The sequence below is a fragment of the Amblyomma americanum genome, chromosome 10, assembly GCF_052857255.1.
Source record: "Amblyomma americanum isolate KBUSLIRL-KWMA chromosome 10, ASM5285725v1, whole genome shotgun sequence".
In the NCBI taxonomy this organism is placed as follows: domain Eukaryota; kingdom Metazoa; phylum Arthropoda; class Arachnida; order Ixodida; family Ixodidae; genus Amblyomma; species Amblyomma americanum.
The window spans coordinates 136,603,489-136,619,504 of NC_135506.1; the positions used below are offsets into that span (position 1 = coordinate 136,603,489).

At 48.2% G+C, this 16,016-nt stretch overlaps 1 protein-coding gene across 1 annotated transcript in view; it reads right to left on the reverse strand.

Moving 5' to 3' along the window:
* The window catches only part of LOC144106424 (uncharacterized), a 703,216-nt gene that overhangs the window by 134,334 nt on the left and 552,866 nt on the right, over positions 1–16,016 (reverse strand). The window contains exon 4 of the mRNA XM_077639234.1: positions 5,921–6,053. The gene's annotated coding sequence lies outside the window, so the exon portion shown is untranslated. The remainder of the gene's footprint in view (positions 1–5,920; positions 6,054–16,016) is intronic.

Sequence of the window (16,016 nt, forward strand, 5' to 3'; positions counted from 1 at the left end):
CTTGGTGCGGTGATGGCTGCCTCCTCTGCGTCTTCGATGGAGGGTGCAAGAATTGTCGCTACGTTGATAATTTTGGCTGAAGGTTTGACCTTCAGGCGACTGCCTTCGGGAAAGACTGTGAGCTTAGTGACCGTGTCAATGGGCCGAAGAGCAAGCTCGCCTAGGATGTATCGCCCTGCTTCCGTTCTCGACAGGCGTTCTCTTTGCGCGGCTTTATGTGCCTCAATTACCCCGCGGAGGGTATTATGCACCCCAAATTCTAGAAGCTTTTAGTTTCTGGCAAAACTGGGTATAGTGCGGTTAAAGCCTAAGAATACAGCGCTGTGTTCGCTCATACGTACGTCTACTGAGAGCAGAGTACGTTTCAGGGGAGAGGAAACAGGCGCCCGTGTGCTCATCAATGTCAGTGGACGTAACTAAGAAGTACTTGCTACTGGGCTTGTTGGTGCATATACGTGAAAGACATAAGAGCGCAAACTGGCAACACGGACAAGGAAGGGAACAGGACGAGCGCTACACTTTCAACAGGGTTTATTCAGGGAAGAGCGTATATATAGCCTCTGACCTTATCCATGCTCTTAATCTCAATTTGACAAACATCTACCTTTCACAGATATGCCTCAAGAAACATCATTTCACTGTGCCGGATAATAACCGAGGTATCACTGATGAAATTGTCGCCTCGTTTTTTGATATAAAAGGCTTCCACGAGCTCACGTTCGGTCTTATCGCGGCTTTTCAGTAGCACTTTGCATTCAGGCAGTCGGGGCTTGCAGACTAAACGTTTCTCTTTCGAGCATGCTTGGCAGTGGTCTGGAAGATGGGCTCCTTTCTTATTCAATGAATTCTTGTGTTCAAGCAGGCGCTCATTAAGACACCGGCCGGTCTGTCCAACGTACACCTTCCCGCATGTAAGCGGGAACTCGTACACCACTCCTTTCTTGCAGCCAACAAGTGGCGTTCGGTGTCTGATGGCGCACTCTTGCATTTCCTTTCTCCCAATACGTGAGCACATTCCGGCTAGTTTTCGCGGCGCTGAAAATACCACGTTGACGCCGTACTTATTGGCCACCTTATTGAGGTTATGAGAGGTGTGGTGTACGCAAGGTACAACTTCCGGCCTTTCCAGCCTTTTTTCTTGAGGTCTGTTGTTTTCATTGCTGCCCTTCAGCCTTTTCAGCAAGGTCTGCGTCACGGAGAGAACCAGGGGAGCCGGGAAGCCTGCATTCTGCAGCCTGGACACCTGAGATGCAAAGCTGGCGTGCATGGCATGGTGGCAGGACTTCTTTAGTGCGGACGCAAGGCACTGGGAAGCGATAGCCCTCCTAACGGTCTTAGAATGGTTTGAATGAAATGGCAACAAATCTTTCTTGGCGCTTGGACAGTATCGCCAGCAAACATGTGAAGGGTGAAAGGCTGAATAAACCCTGTTGAAAGTGTAGCGCTCGTCCTGTTCCCTTCCTTGTCCGTGTTGCCAGTTTGCGCTCTTATGTCTTTCACGTAACTAAGACCCCCAAATGGTCTGAATTATCTGAGACCCTCTTCTATGGCGTCTCTCATAGCCTGGGTCTTTTAGGCACGTTAAAGTAAACCAAGCCAAGCCAACCCTGCATTTAACCCGGATTGTGGTTCTGAGACGAGCGGTCGCTCAGTTGTACGCGGAACTGATGAAGCGCTGCAGTGAGTTAAGTGCGCCTTCTTGAAATTTGCACGCGGTGCGCAAGAGCGCAGTAAGCATGCAGTGAGTTCAGTTAGGTGCACGTTAGCGCGGTGCTGTCCTGCGCTGAAGTAGACAACACGAAGCCCCGCCTGCGCTGCTTCGCTTGGATGCGCGGCCGCAGAGCGAAGCCATGTGTTCGCACTTCGAGTGGACGAACTTGTACGTTTGATGGTCATAGCACCACGGATGGGCAACCGGGAAATGACATGGTTTTGCGGTCGCTAGTAACATTAATGTTGTTATGAACGGTCACGACGTAACGGCGCTTGTTGCCACCGGCGAAGAGTGCGCTGTATCCAGCGGGAAATTCCCTCGCCGACTTCGCAAGATGGCCTCAAAGCGGGCCGGCCCGCACATACGAACCGCGGATGTCCCGTCGAAACCCCATTGGAAAGTGCACCGCCCGTGTTGAAATTGAAGGTAAGATGTGCGGCGCCAATTGGACTTGTTCGGAAATGGGGCGGAACAAGTTGACCGTACGGCAAGCCCTCGAACAACCCGAGCTGCGCTTAGAGCCGATGTCGGAAATGTGAACTTGCCACGGTTGTCGACAGCTGTGATTTCTGCTCAGGGCCAAGACAACCGTATACGGCGAAGGCGTCCTGGAAGGAACTGTCCAAATGCTGCTCGTAAGTAAATTGGTGTCTTGAAGGGAAAGGCGGTGGTTGAAATTGGACGTGCCCACACATTCGTTACCAACTTTAGCAAACCAGTCGCACCACCGGAGAATAGAGGCTGTTACAGCCCACACTGGTGAAAATAGCGACGTTCGCGAGCCTGTTGCGTTTCCCGAGGCACCAAGACCTTGCAACTGAACATCGATACAAAACTTGAGTCACACCGGACGCGCGAACTGCTCGCAGCTTTCGTTTTTCGGCGACATCGAGGGTTCGCCAGACACCCGTCGCCAAGCACGTAATTATTGTCGTCGCTGCAGCACACCTCGCTCTCCATGCGCCGTACCGATGACGATAAAGTGCGTGAAATGCTAGACGACGAGGACATCATGCCTTCCGACAGTCCCTGCAGGGCCGCTCCTATGATTCTCGTCAAGAAAAAGACTTCGGTTCTGCGTCGATTACAGGTGACTAAAAACGGTGGCCCCATCACACCCTCGATCGGCTCCGTCACGCCCGCTGTTTTTCGTTTATCGATTTGAAGAGCGGATATTAAATAATGAGCGAGACCGAGAGAAGACAGCGTACCCGATGGCCTCCACGATCTCGTTCGGCCTGTCTCCAGTGCTCGCGACGATTCATGAAATCTGTACTCGCCGATCTGAAACGGGAGACGTGTCTGCTGTATCTGGATAACATTGTTTTTCCAAAAAAACTTTTTCCGACCGTCTTGATCGCATGGAAGCGGTTTTTCAGTGTATATGAAACGCCGGAATCACGCTCAAGCCTTAAATGTGCCGTTTCGCACCCTGTGAGCTCAAGTTTCTTGTGCACATCGTTAGCGAAGTACGCGTGAAGCCAGGTTCTGAGAAAATGGTTCTAGTCCTCCCCAGCCCCGTCGTACAAGAAGTCTGTAAGAAACTTTCTGTGCCTGTCCGCCTAATTCAGACGTCTCATTGAGAACTTCGTCCAGAACGCATTTCCACTAATTCGCCTTACGAGGGATAGCATCGTCTTTGAGTGGAACGAGGAGCAACAGGTAGCAAAGCAAGCACTTGATCAAGATGCCGAAATTGAGTTTCACGCGGACGCCGAGAACTAAGGACTCGGGGCAGTGCTTGTGCAATTTCAGGACGGGGCTGACCGAGTGATTGCGTACGCAGCCGAGGCGGCGGGCAATTACTCGATGACAAATAAAAAGGCTTCGCCGTCATCTATAGGTCATAACTAAGTTCCGGCCTGCCAATACGGCCGTCCTTTCCGTGCGGCGACCAACCAGCATTCGCTGAGCTGGCTCACCAATCTCAAGGATCCTCAAGGCCGACTTCCTTGGTGGAGTCTTTGGCGTCAGGAGTACCGTCCAACAATCATATACACATCAAAACGCATAAAAAGGAATTCAAGTTATCGGTAGAGAAGGTACGCGTAATGACACAGTCATCCTGTCCGACTGGTAGCCACTACCCAGCTCGCGTGCTAGCAGCCAACAAAAACCCAAACCAGCCTTCATCTCTTCACCCTTTTCAATTTAATTTGCTAACATCCAAAGTATTCTGTCAAAGCGCGCTCAGATCCCATCTCTTCTGGACGGCAGTGATTGTGACGTTATCGAATTCACTGAAACTTGGCTGCACCCCGATATCGGCGATCACAAATTCCTTTCAGGCTCCAGTCAATAAATCACCTCTTCTCGGCGTTGAAGAATGAACAATCACCCATTAAAAAGCTTGCGTCAATATATTAGACACCATATTTACAGCACCCCAGGAGACAGTCGGTAACATCACTTACTTAGATGGATGCAGTGACCATGAATTGCTTTAAGTTAGTATTAACATTCTGCTTCCTCTTACAGGCGTCACGAGAAAGCAAATTCCAATTTACAATGGAGCTGATTACGTCATTACTAACAGAGAACTTAAAGAGCTTGCTGACAAAATACGGCTGCCATTTTTTATTATAGGTCAGTAAATGACAACTGGGTTATTTCCAAAGCAACTTTGTCAGAATGGGTAGCAAACAGGTCCCACTATTGACTAAAATTAATGATAAGTCCAACCCATGGTTCACGAAAAAGCCTTCAGCGAATAACAAAAGATTAAAGAAAACCTCTCTACAAGAATGCAAAGCGCGTGACTTCTCCAAGTGCTTGGAACAAATGCATAAACAGCCTAAACACGTATTCTCTGCTATTTGTAGCCATAAAGATAAGTGTTTTTCACAAGTCCTTCCTGCAACTCTTAAGAACAATCCTAGAAAGTTCTGGAAAGTAGAACTTTTTGCTGGGCTATTTAGTGCATGAAAAGGAAAAAATAAGCGTTCACACAAACGAACGCAAGAAAGTGATACGGACAGGTGCCTGACCCTCTCTCGTGTTCGTCAGTGTTGGCGCTTGTTCTTTCTTTTCTGGAAGGTAATAGGTAGGCACAGAGTGAGTAAAGATGTTTCGATATATGACATCAATAACATTCCTTACTCTGATGATTACTGTCGAACAGAATTTAACTTTTTTTTTACAACAGTATTCACTAGAGAAGATAGCTCTAATATTCCTTGCGCGCCCCATTTGGACTGCCTATACATGGCCCCGGTTGATCACTAACATTAAGGCGCCCTCTTCATGTGGCGTAGATGAAATGAATTCCAAAATAGTAAAGAACACCATTTCCGTGCCTAGTGTCATCTTAATTCATGCCTTTCGGCAGTCAGTATTAGCCAGTAAGCTTCCTAGTGATGGAATGTTGCAAAAGTGGCACCAATTTACAAAAAGTTGCAATAATCATTTACGCGAAACTTACCGCCCTCTATCACTAACCTACATCTGCTGTAAGATGGTTGAGCGGATTATCGCGTCTCATATTTAAAGGCACCTGAAATATCATCATTTCTTTTTCTGCAACCAACACGACTTTAGAAAAGGCGTTTCCTGTGAATCAGTGTTATCGGAATTTACTACTGACATTCATTCCAACATAAACAGAAGTTGAAGTTCAGGTTATTTTGGCAACAAGACAGTTGTCAAGGAGGTTGACAAAAAGTCGAAAATGTGCCTGACCAAACGTCAACCTCCTGTGACCTGATATACATCATACGGAGCATGGCAAGAAAGACAACAGAAAAAAAATAAAATTTACATGCAGCGGAAAGACATTCATTATATACAATAATTTTAATAGATAAAGCTCACATTGAATATATGCGTTAAAAGAAATCAATTTCAAGTGGGCAGAACATGCTGAGTCATCAAGGTATAACACTTATTTGTCAGGACGCTTCTTGAACATCTTAGAGATCTAGTTTCATTTATAATGGGTATGATTTCAGGAAGGTGATTGAAAAGGTCTGCTATCTAGTAGGTCACTAGATAGTAGATAGGTGTGGCGGAGACCATAATTTTGTTCTCTCACAAGATTGAGAAGGTATCCGAATCGCACTTTAATTGGGCACAAATAATCATGGCTAACTTTTTCTAATTGTTTTCGGCATGGTTAGTATCCTTCCTTGCTTCCTTAGGGCATTGAACGCGGCAGAAATGGCTGCGCGGCAAAGCCACCACCCTCAGGTTCGTCAGCTGACAACGCACCTGAAAGGTCACGAAGATGCAGTGCCTCACGCTGTCCTGCGTGTTCTACCTGCGTTCAGGATTCGACACGGTGTCTTGTACAGGAACAACTTCGACAGCAGCCAGAGAACGTGGTTCCTTGTTGTGCCGGAACCTGCGCATTGAGGTCACCGAACTATAGTCGGATACAACTTAAGTCTGCAGCGAAGCTCCACCCACATCTAGGACCAAAGCACAAAATTCCTCCTTGACAAAAATTTAGTGCATTGTTAGAACTTCTCTTGTCACCTAAACAAGAAGCTAATCACTAGAAAAATGTTTTAAGCTCTAGAATGTTTATTCCTGGCTTGTTCAATAAAGTAAAACATTAAAAAGCTGCGTACTGAAGAAGTTGGCGTGGAACAACGAGGACAAGCGAGACAGAGACGAGCGCTCGTCTTTGTTTGTCTCGCTTGTCCTCGTTATTCCGCGCCAACTACTTCAGTATGCATATCAACCAACTAGCCCAACTTTCTGCTCTCATAATTAAAAAGCTGATTTCGTTTACTTATGGAACTGGCTTGCGGAGTAATACAGTACACTGCGGGTAGTGGCTCAGTGTTAACAACTGCTGTTTTTTTTAAGTTGCATCGTACTATAATCAAGGCAATCCTAGAGCTGGTAACCTCGCTTGCAGTCGAACACCTTCGCGTAATCCACAAAACTGTTCGTGGCGTAACATTGCGGAGTAAGTGCGTCCGTACACACGAAGTTGTCAGGTGTGCCAAAGGCGGAAGACTCCACCTACACGAAATGGGGGTCTACTCCAGTCGATCGAAATACCGACTGCTTCGTTCCACACTATCAGAGTGGATTTGATCGGCCCATTTTTTCACGTCGCAGTTAGGCAACAGATACATCACCATAGCGACGGATTGCCTCACATGCTACGTGGAGTCACGCGCACTTCCGTCGGAGATCGCTGAAGAAACAGCCAAATTATTCATTGAATGCACTGGCCTATTGCACGGTGCTCCAGACGTTTTGATCGCTGGCATTTCTGGCACAGCTTACTCAGGCGATCCTCCGTGTTAACTGCGGCAGCTATCGTCTTACTGCTGCTTGCCATCCGCATACCAATGGGCTGACGGAGACACTGAACAAGATGATGGGAGATCTGATCATCGCCATGCACGTGGACGTTGCCACGGAAAATGGGACGAGGCGCTGCCCTATGTTATGCTCGCCTAGAATACCTTAATGCACACGACGACAGGCGTGTCACCCTCACAGCTGGTGCATGTCAGGCAGGTCACCACCATGCTTAACGCTATTCCGCCGCATCAGTCATCTCACGACGAAGCTGATGAAGCCCGACTAGTCTGCGGGCGCGCGAAGTTTGCTGGGCAACTTCCAATACTACGCATACAACACCAGCGGAGTAAGGCGCGCTCACACAAGCGGGATGCTTCCCGCAGCGGCACAGCGTCAACGTCGACGCTGCGTCGCAGCTCCTCGGAATGACGCTCACACTGCGCGTGTTTTCTCGCTGCAGTTGTCTTGGAATGTAGAGAGAGGAGGCGTTGAGGGAGGACCCGAACGAGCAGAAAGAGAAGGGGATAGTCACGTGACACCAGAGAAGACTGGAAAGCTCGCTCTTTTCCCGCGTCGTCGTCTTGATCGTCTGCTAGCTCTCCTCCCGTCGTCCTTTTTGTCACGAGGATGGCTGGTTCGAACGATGAGCTGTTGGCTACGGGAAACGTACTTATACTTTTGAAAAAGACATAGCGCATGAAGACAGGGCAGTGCAGAGACTGCTGCAGGTGATCGAGATTCGAGCCACGTTGGCCGAAGGGCCACCACCTTTAGCAGGCTGCGAGGTTGTTCGAGACTGGGGCTTCGCCCGAGAGGGGCGCAGCGGGGTTTACGGAGCTTCCCCCAAGCGATCTACCCTAAAGAAAGCCGGGCGCCAGGCCGGGGGACGCTTGTACCCATTTTTACCGGTGGGTGCCCGGCGGTGGGTTTCGAACCATCCACCTCCCGCAGCCGACATGGGCGCCCTGTCTTCATGCGCTGTCTTTTTCAAAAGTGATGCACCAACAAGCCCAAAGTTCCACCCTATTAAGTACTTATACTTGTTTGTTCGCTCCTTCTGCACCGTCGCTTCTGCACCGTCTCAAGTCGCATGTCCATGCTGGCAAAGCATCCGCCGAGTGCCCGGCCGGCCGGCCGGACGCGCGCAGCCTCCGCCGACGGGGTCACTGAACTGGGACCGACGTCACGGTTCACGGTCGGCGCCCATTGGCTGTTCTCGTCAGCAGCGCGAGAAAAATGGCTACCGCACCCATCGCTCTGCGGTACGGCACAGCAGGCTGTCTGCGGGAGAAAAACCGGCTTGTGCGGGAAGCGGCGCGCTGAAAACGTTCTGCGTTGCGTGTTTTCCCGCTAATGTGAGCGCGCCTGTACCGATGCCCGTCGGTGGAATTTCAGTCGACGTGATGTTCATTTTAAACCTTGGGACAAGGTGTTGACACTGGTACACCACAGAGGCCTCTTTGAAAAGCCCATGAAGCGATTGTTTTGACCGCACACGGTTATACGCAGTGTCGGTGAACTTAACTCGACAGAACACGACCATCATCTCGCTGTTTCCCACATCCCGAAATTGGTTAATTAAGTTGACTAATCAAGTAGGTTGGTTAATTATTCTCGACTAATTATGCAAAATATGCAAATCATTATGCAAAAATAATGTGACATTCTCCATACAATAAAAAGCAGCATGCATTTGGTGGCGCCGTCTGAGATTGCCGCGGCATATTTCTAAACCTTGGCTTATGTTAGTTGGAACACCCTGTATACCGCGGCGCCGAGCGCAGTCGCCGCACTTCTTCCTAGCTTATCGCCGAGGCGGCTCAGCTTTGATGGCGCTCGTCAGTACCTCGTTAACGAAATAGAGAGATTCGCTCAGCGTACTTGGCTGCAGCTGCCTGGCTCCTGGCTGCACGGAGGAACACGACATAATGGCGACGATGATTTACGGCTCTAGAGCTGAGTTGGCATTGTTTCTCTCAACCGGCGATACTGAAAAATGGCCTCGCATAAAATGGAACCCTCAGACGACTCTACCAGGACGTCATGAGAAGAGCGGCTGTTGTACACGAGTGCGAACAAGGTTCCAGAGTAGTCAATGTTTTCGCGAGTCTCATCTGTCCAAAAATCTATCAACTGTTAAAACAATTTAATGCTCCCGATGAGGCGACTTCCAAGACGCTAAGCGCGTTAAGGGAAATTTTCAGCCAACATCAGTCACCGAAGTCATCCGTTATTGTTTAGTGAGCGAAGCCTGCGTGACAAGCAGACGATAGCCCAGTTTGTGGAAGAGATACGCAGGCTGGCTCAAACCGGTGATGTGGGATTTTTCTCCACGATGCGCTTCGGGACCAGTTTGTCTGTGGCATGGGTAGAATTGACATTCAGAGACAGCTGTTCGTCTAACACAAGTACTTAACACTTCAGAAAGCAGTTGACCTCCGAGGCCACAGGGGTCAATCAATCAATCAATCAATCAATCAATCAATCAATCAATCAATCAATCAATCAATCAATCAATCAATCAATCAATCAATCAATCAATCAATCAATCAATCAATCAATCGATCGATCAATCAATCAATCAGTCAATCAATAAACCAATAAACCAATCAGTGTTTTATTTCCTCTGGAATAGAGATCGCCCATGACTTATCAGATAGCGCTGACCGAGTTCATCGAATGCAGGGTGGATAACAGAACCATAAGTGCGCTGAATGTTGAAGGAACTACTTAACAAATGGAGCTTGACACTGGAGCAGCAGCATCGCTCATGTCGCACCATCAGGCCAAAGTGCACTTTCCCAGTATCCGCTAGCAATGAACAAAGCAGCAACCGAAAACGTACACAGGGGAAACCGTAAAACGTATTGGTGCAATGGATGTGCTAGTCCGCGACAACAATCAAGAGGCACGACTGCCGCTTTAAATTCTACTGCACTAGTGGACACCGCTCCTAGGTCGGGACTGGCAGCATACCATGCTAGACTGGGGCGGCATTCAAGGCCTTTCCAAGGTGTAGTCAGCCAGTCCGCCGGACGCTTTGGAAACGCTGCTACGAAAATCGAAGAGCTTTCTAAGGACGAGCTAGGAACAATACAGCGAGAACAGGCAAGCCTCCAGTTCAAAGATGACCTTCGTTTCCTGAAAGCTACGGGGAGTACCTTTCAGAATAACTTCTCGCGACGCCACTAGCTACGCCAATTGTTTCCGTAGTAAAGCACGACCGGTCAATTAGATTTTGTGGCGATTACAAACTTACGCTGAACCCGATCTTAGATGTTAAACCAACCTGCTTCTAAAATTGTATGAGCTTTTGGCAGCATTGGCAGGAGGTCAACGGTTCTGGAAAATTGATTTAAATAGGGCTTATGAGCAAGTCTAGATGGACGACGAATCGAAAGCCTACCTGACTTTGAACACGCACAAATGCTTATATGTTCTTAACCGTTTGCCTTTCGGCATAGCCTCACCATGCACCGGCGATCTTTCCGAAGATCATGGACAATATTCTGAACGCTCTTTACGGTGTTACTTGCTACGTCGACGACAAAATGGTAGCCTAAAAGACGAAACAGCATCATCCGAAAAATTTCGTGGGAGTACTGGAGCGAATGTCAGAGACAGGAATAAGAACAAAGAGGGAAAAGTTCGCATTTTCCAAAAAGAAGTTGAAGTACTTGGGGCGTGCTATTAGCAGGAATATAACTGAACAGGCTACGGAGAAGCTGGAAGCTATTGCAGAGGCTCCGCGTCCTACGGACAAGCAGCAATTACGTTCACTGTTGGGCTTGATAAACTACTACGGAAAGTTTGTTCCCAACCTGTCAAGCGTTGTTTTGCCCCTCAACAGATTGCTACGGCTCAATGTTCGCTGGCCTTGGAATGACGAGTGAGAAGCAGCCTTGTCGCGCACCAAGCAGCTATTTAAACGGGTTTACAGCGCAGACAGACAAAACACAGGAAGAAACGAAGTGACCGAACAGAGCGCTAACTCAGGCATTTTATTGACCGATCAGTCGCTTATATGCCGCAGCTGCCATCATCAACTAAACAGAATGGAAGGATAACGAAAGAAGAAATCAAAACAACTACTATCCCGTCACCGCACAATGTGAAGGCATGCACCCAGTTATCTTACAGCGGGAGAAATTTCAGTTCTTTATTTTGATAGCAAAATTGAGGGGTTGCTTACACACGATCTACCGGACTTGGAAATCTCATCAGCTTCGATTATCTCTCTCCCTAGCTGCGTCGTACATCTAACAAAGAATGTACTTGCGCAAAAAACACAGGACACAACAAAGTAACACATACGACAAGAACCAAGCGCAACTTCCAACTAGTTTATTATGAGCAGGCAACTTGAATATATACCAGTGTTGGCCAACAGAAATACTACAAAACCAAAAGAAAGATATGCCATGTGCGCAGTTCATACCAGCATACCGCCGCCAAGGGTACAACCAGATATCATTCTGTCCAACTGATATGATACTCCATACATAACCAGCAAAACAGAATACCAAAAAGGAAACTGAAGATTCATGAGGTGAACAATGAAAGCCGGGGATATGACATATCTTAGCAAAGCAGTGTCAAAAATGCCATAAAAAAAGCAGAGTCAATCATGATAGTGATACCTGTCAACAAGTAAACTATCCTCGTTGTAAAAGCAGTGTCAATAAAGCGAGTGTGAAACGCTAAAAAAACACTAAGCCACAGAAATAGCAGCACCGAGTTTTACCGACGTAAAGCAAACTAGAGGACATCGAATTTACACATGTCCATCTAAGAATGTTATCTCTTTGTCGAGCAGAACAACTGAAGCAGTACTAACGCATTCGTCACCGGTGTTATCAATATGAAAAAGCCTCAATTATTTCTCTCCGAAGTTTAGTCTTAGCATGCGCCAGAATCGGGGTATAGGTAAATATGGGCTTGCATCCATGACCCACAGTATGCTCTGGTAGGCGGCGTGTTTCATTGCTTTTATTGTATTCTCGTGCTCCCGTAGTCTCTCGTTGACGCACTTTCCCGTTTGTCCGATATATACGCACCCACAGGTTAACGGAATTCGATACACGACGTTGGTGGCGCATTGTACGTAATGATTATCGTGCTTCTTTTCACATGACTCTCGCTCCTTGGATAGGACAATACAAATACTAGAAAGCTTACTGGGGACGGAAAAAAGAACCTTTACGTCATATCTATGGCCTATCTTCTTCAATTTGTAGGAAATTCTATGAATATATGGTATGACCTTTAGGCTCTGTCTAGAGATTGGGGAGCTCGAAGTCCTCTTGTTGCCTTCTTTTACCTTCTGTAGAAGACTGACTGTGACACTGCTGATAACGTCAGTGGGGTATCCTGCTTTCTCGAGACGGACAATTTGGTTTCCAAAACTGTCTTCCATGAAGTGCGCGCAGCTTTTGTTGAGCGCTGCTTGAAGAAGTGTTCCTACAATCCCACGTTTTATCAATTTAGAATTAGCGCTTTCATAAGGAAGCAGACTTTTTCTTGTACGTGGGTTGTACTTGTAACACAGATTGCAATCAGGTTGACCAAAGTTGATCTGCAAATCTAGAAACTGGATACAGTTGCCTTGGGGGAATTCCTAGGTGAACTTCAAGCCTCTAGACTGAGTGGTGAACAGCTTAACAATCTCTGGCACCAAACCTTCAATTCTGCCTTCTGACGGAGCGTTCAGTATGACCATATCGTTCGAAGATAAATTTTATGCGCAGAAAGATGGCATTTGCATAGGCTCTGCTGTCGCACCGGTGCTCAGTGACATATACCTATCTGCCGTGGACAACCGTATCAAGAAAAACCTGACACGGTCGGCCGTACTCAAAATTATGAGGTATGTGGACGATTACCTGGTCACACTAAATGAGCTCTGGACAAATCAGAGCATCGATAGAGAAACTATGTACACCTATCTTATCGACCTCAGAAACCACCTGGAAGACACGTGCAGACTTGATCACGAGCAACTCGAGAAGGCACGCCAGAAACAGAAAAAATACCATGACCGGAAGAGTCGCCCCAGAAGGTTAAGTCCACGCGACAAAGTTCTGAATTTGCTGCCCACAGATTCTAACAAGCTGCTCATGCAATGGAAAGGGCTATACGATATCCATGAACGCAAAAACGATGTGGATTACATTGTGGAGCTAGGGCACGAAAGCAAAGTTTTTCGCATCAATATGCTTAAGAAGTACGAAGAGTGCAAGCCCGTGGTAACGCAGAAAGTATCGGCCGCAGCAGAGACCGACCAACTCCCATTGGACCTTGCAGCACTCGCTGGTGAGTACATCTGGTACAACTGCCTGCTGTAAGTCTGCGTCGAACACAGTGCTCAGTGGACGTCAAGTTGGCTTCAGGTCTTTCAGAGGCACATATTGAAGAAGTACGTAGCTTGTACCGTGAATTAGAGGAGTTTATTTTTGCAAGGATACACGTACACCATCGGCGACATAAAAGGAACCGATCACGTTGTTGCTGATTGTCTTAGCCGCGTTTGACGGACCCAAATGATCGTGCCTTATGGAAGGTCCTGTTCCTGAAGGGTTTAGCTGTCATGCTAAATGAAATAACAGCGACGGTTTCTTTGTCTTTGACATTTGTGTGTACGTATGAACACGTGTCTGTGAACAAACAGAAACTGTGAACATTCATCTCCGGTTCTTTCCCCCTTCCCCCGTGGTTCCAGTCCAGAACAGTTGCAAACCACTGTTTTGAAACTGGGAGAGGTTGAGATGATTCGGATTGTACCCTATGGGTTCCGGGCGGACAAAGAAAAAGTGTTGTTGACAACGCAGAAAAGTTGGAATTGGACATATTTTTCAGCGCGAATACTCATAAGGATGCATGCCCGTTTAGGGTCATTGTTTCGGAACGGGGAACCTGGCAACACTCAGTAGCTAGGTTACTAAAAGAAAAATTGAGAGTTTCGAACACTGACGACCCGTTCAGGGTGAAGAAGTTTGACGAAGTAATTAGGTTCTTAGAAAGCAATAGCCATACGCATTTGTCAGCATTTTCACTTGATATCAAATGCCTGTACTGTTCCATTCCCCACGAATCTCTTTTGACGAGCGTCCGCGATTGTATCGACAGACATTGTGCTATTACCTTCAAAAATCATTCAGTATCATCGCTGGATAACTTCATTCAACTACTAATAATGTACATGAGGTCGACGTATGCTCAATGGAATGATGTCACATAATTCAAAAGCAAGGAATCTGCGATGGCTCTTGCCTAGCACATAGTTGTACCGTGGCACAAGTACGCATACGGGCTTGCTTGTTTTATATTAATCTCGTTAGAGCCGAGAAGTGTCGCTCAACTACAGAAAGCTGACTTCGTTCAAACGAACTTCGTATTTTTTACGGCAGCGAAGCGAATTGATAATTTCGCGGAACAAGAGGCGCTAATGCAGTTCAAGTGAGCTTAACATCACCGTGCCGGAAAGCGAACCGCCAATGTGCTTGAACCGAAGAGAGCCAGCTTCATCTAATTAATCGAGCGTTTGGGCGGTCCCAGATACAACTGTTTGGCACTCGCATTCCTCCGCATTTTATCAAATGGTCAGTTTGCGCGGCGGTCTCCATTGCCTTCGATTCAAACTTTTCGAGATCATAGGAGCGATATGCAGAGTTCGAGAGAAGCCGCCCCGGCCTGCTATCCATTGTATGAGTCCCTGCCTGGTGCCTTGCGGTCGTGAGTCATCCTGAGCTGCGGAATCTCCGGCGAGCAGTTTGCAGCGGCTACGAGGGGGCAGCCCTCCCCACCTTCCAACAAAGGCGCGCCAGCACGAACAAACTTCCTGCACGATAATTTAGGGTGCCTGCCGCGGACAAGGACGGGTGCCCGGTGACCTTGCTGCTCACCGGATGACCCCGCCTGTAGGAGCTGGCTTGCAGTCGTCATCGCATCTCTCGTGGACAATTCGTCGTTGGCATCCATGGATGAGTTCAACTGTAGGCCAACACTTGAGGGAGGGATGTGGAGAACCTGTTTCCCCTTTCCATTTCGACGCGGCCCATCTTCATCGTCGGGCATCAGGACAGCACCGGCTGGGCGAGGAGGGAAGTCTCCCTCAGGGGGGGGGGGGGGGGGGGGGAACGGTAAGAAGCGGCGGGAGCGCCACCTCGAAGGCTACACGAAACTCCGTAGAGCCGGTGAGGGTCTCTTCGGGATCCGGCCAGCGTCACGAGCGGTTGCAGCCGCACGCTCTCGTAACCTTCCGCGGCAGGCAAACGGAGATCCGTCGTGCCTTGCTACTGAACGTCTGGTTCCAGGCAGCGAAGTGAGCGCAGCAAACGCGCGCTCTCTGCACCTTCCCCTGAAAATGCTCTGGGATCACTTTGCCCCAAGAATGCGGCGCTCATGGGAAAACCCGGCCGCCACTGCCGGCGCATACAAACGTTCGCCGCCGATACCTCCGAAGTCGCGCCCCTGCCCCAGGCGTGAGTCGCAAACCCTTCTTACGTAGCCTTTTAGTTCCTAGGACTGCCTTGTCGATGTTTTCAAGCTGGCTGGCGTGCTGTGTGTATTATTTGCAAGTTTAATAAATTGCATATGAGTGTTCACGATTCGTGGTCCCTTCTCTTTGTTCCCTCGAGCACGAACCCCTCTGCGGTTAACGAGCGGAAATGCTGCTTACGCGGGGTGGGAGTGCGGGGGGCGGAAGACTGGCCCCCACATTTCCACAAAATTAATTAACTCACAAAAGAGCGCTACATATCTATAGCTGCAGGCCAGAAAAGACCCGGCCGTTAGGTCACTGACCTGCTTTTTCGCGACCACTTCACCTAAATAGCCAAGATCTAAAAACTAGCATAAATCTGCACTCTCAAAATATTAAAAGAAAGAACTTGTCTATTTGACGTGGTCACGGCGCTCTCGCAGTCGTCAGTCCGTCCGTTCCCGGTCACCAAGCGTAATGCGAAGAGCGTTCTTCACCTTGAAGTTATGAACCAACAAGCCCAAGCATATACCCTTCTGAAATATATTTCTAGTACAACGGGCC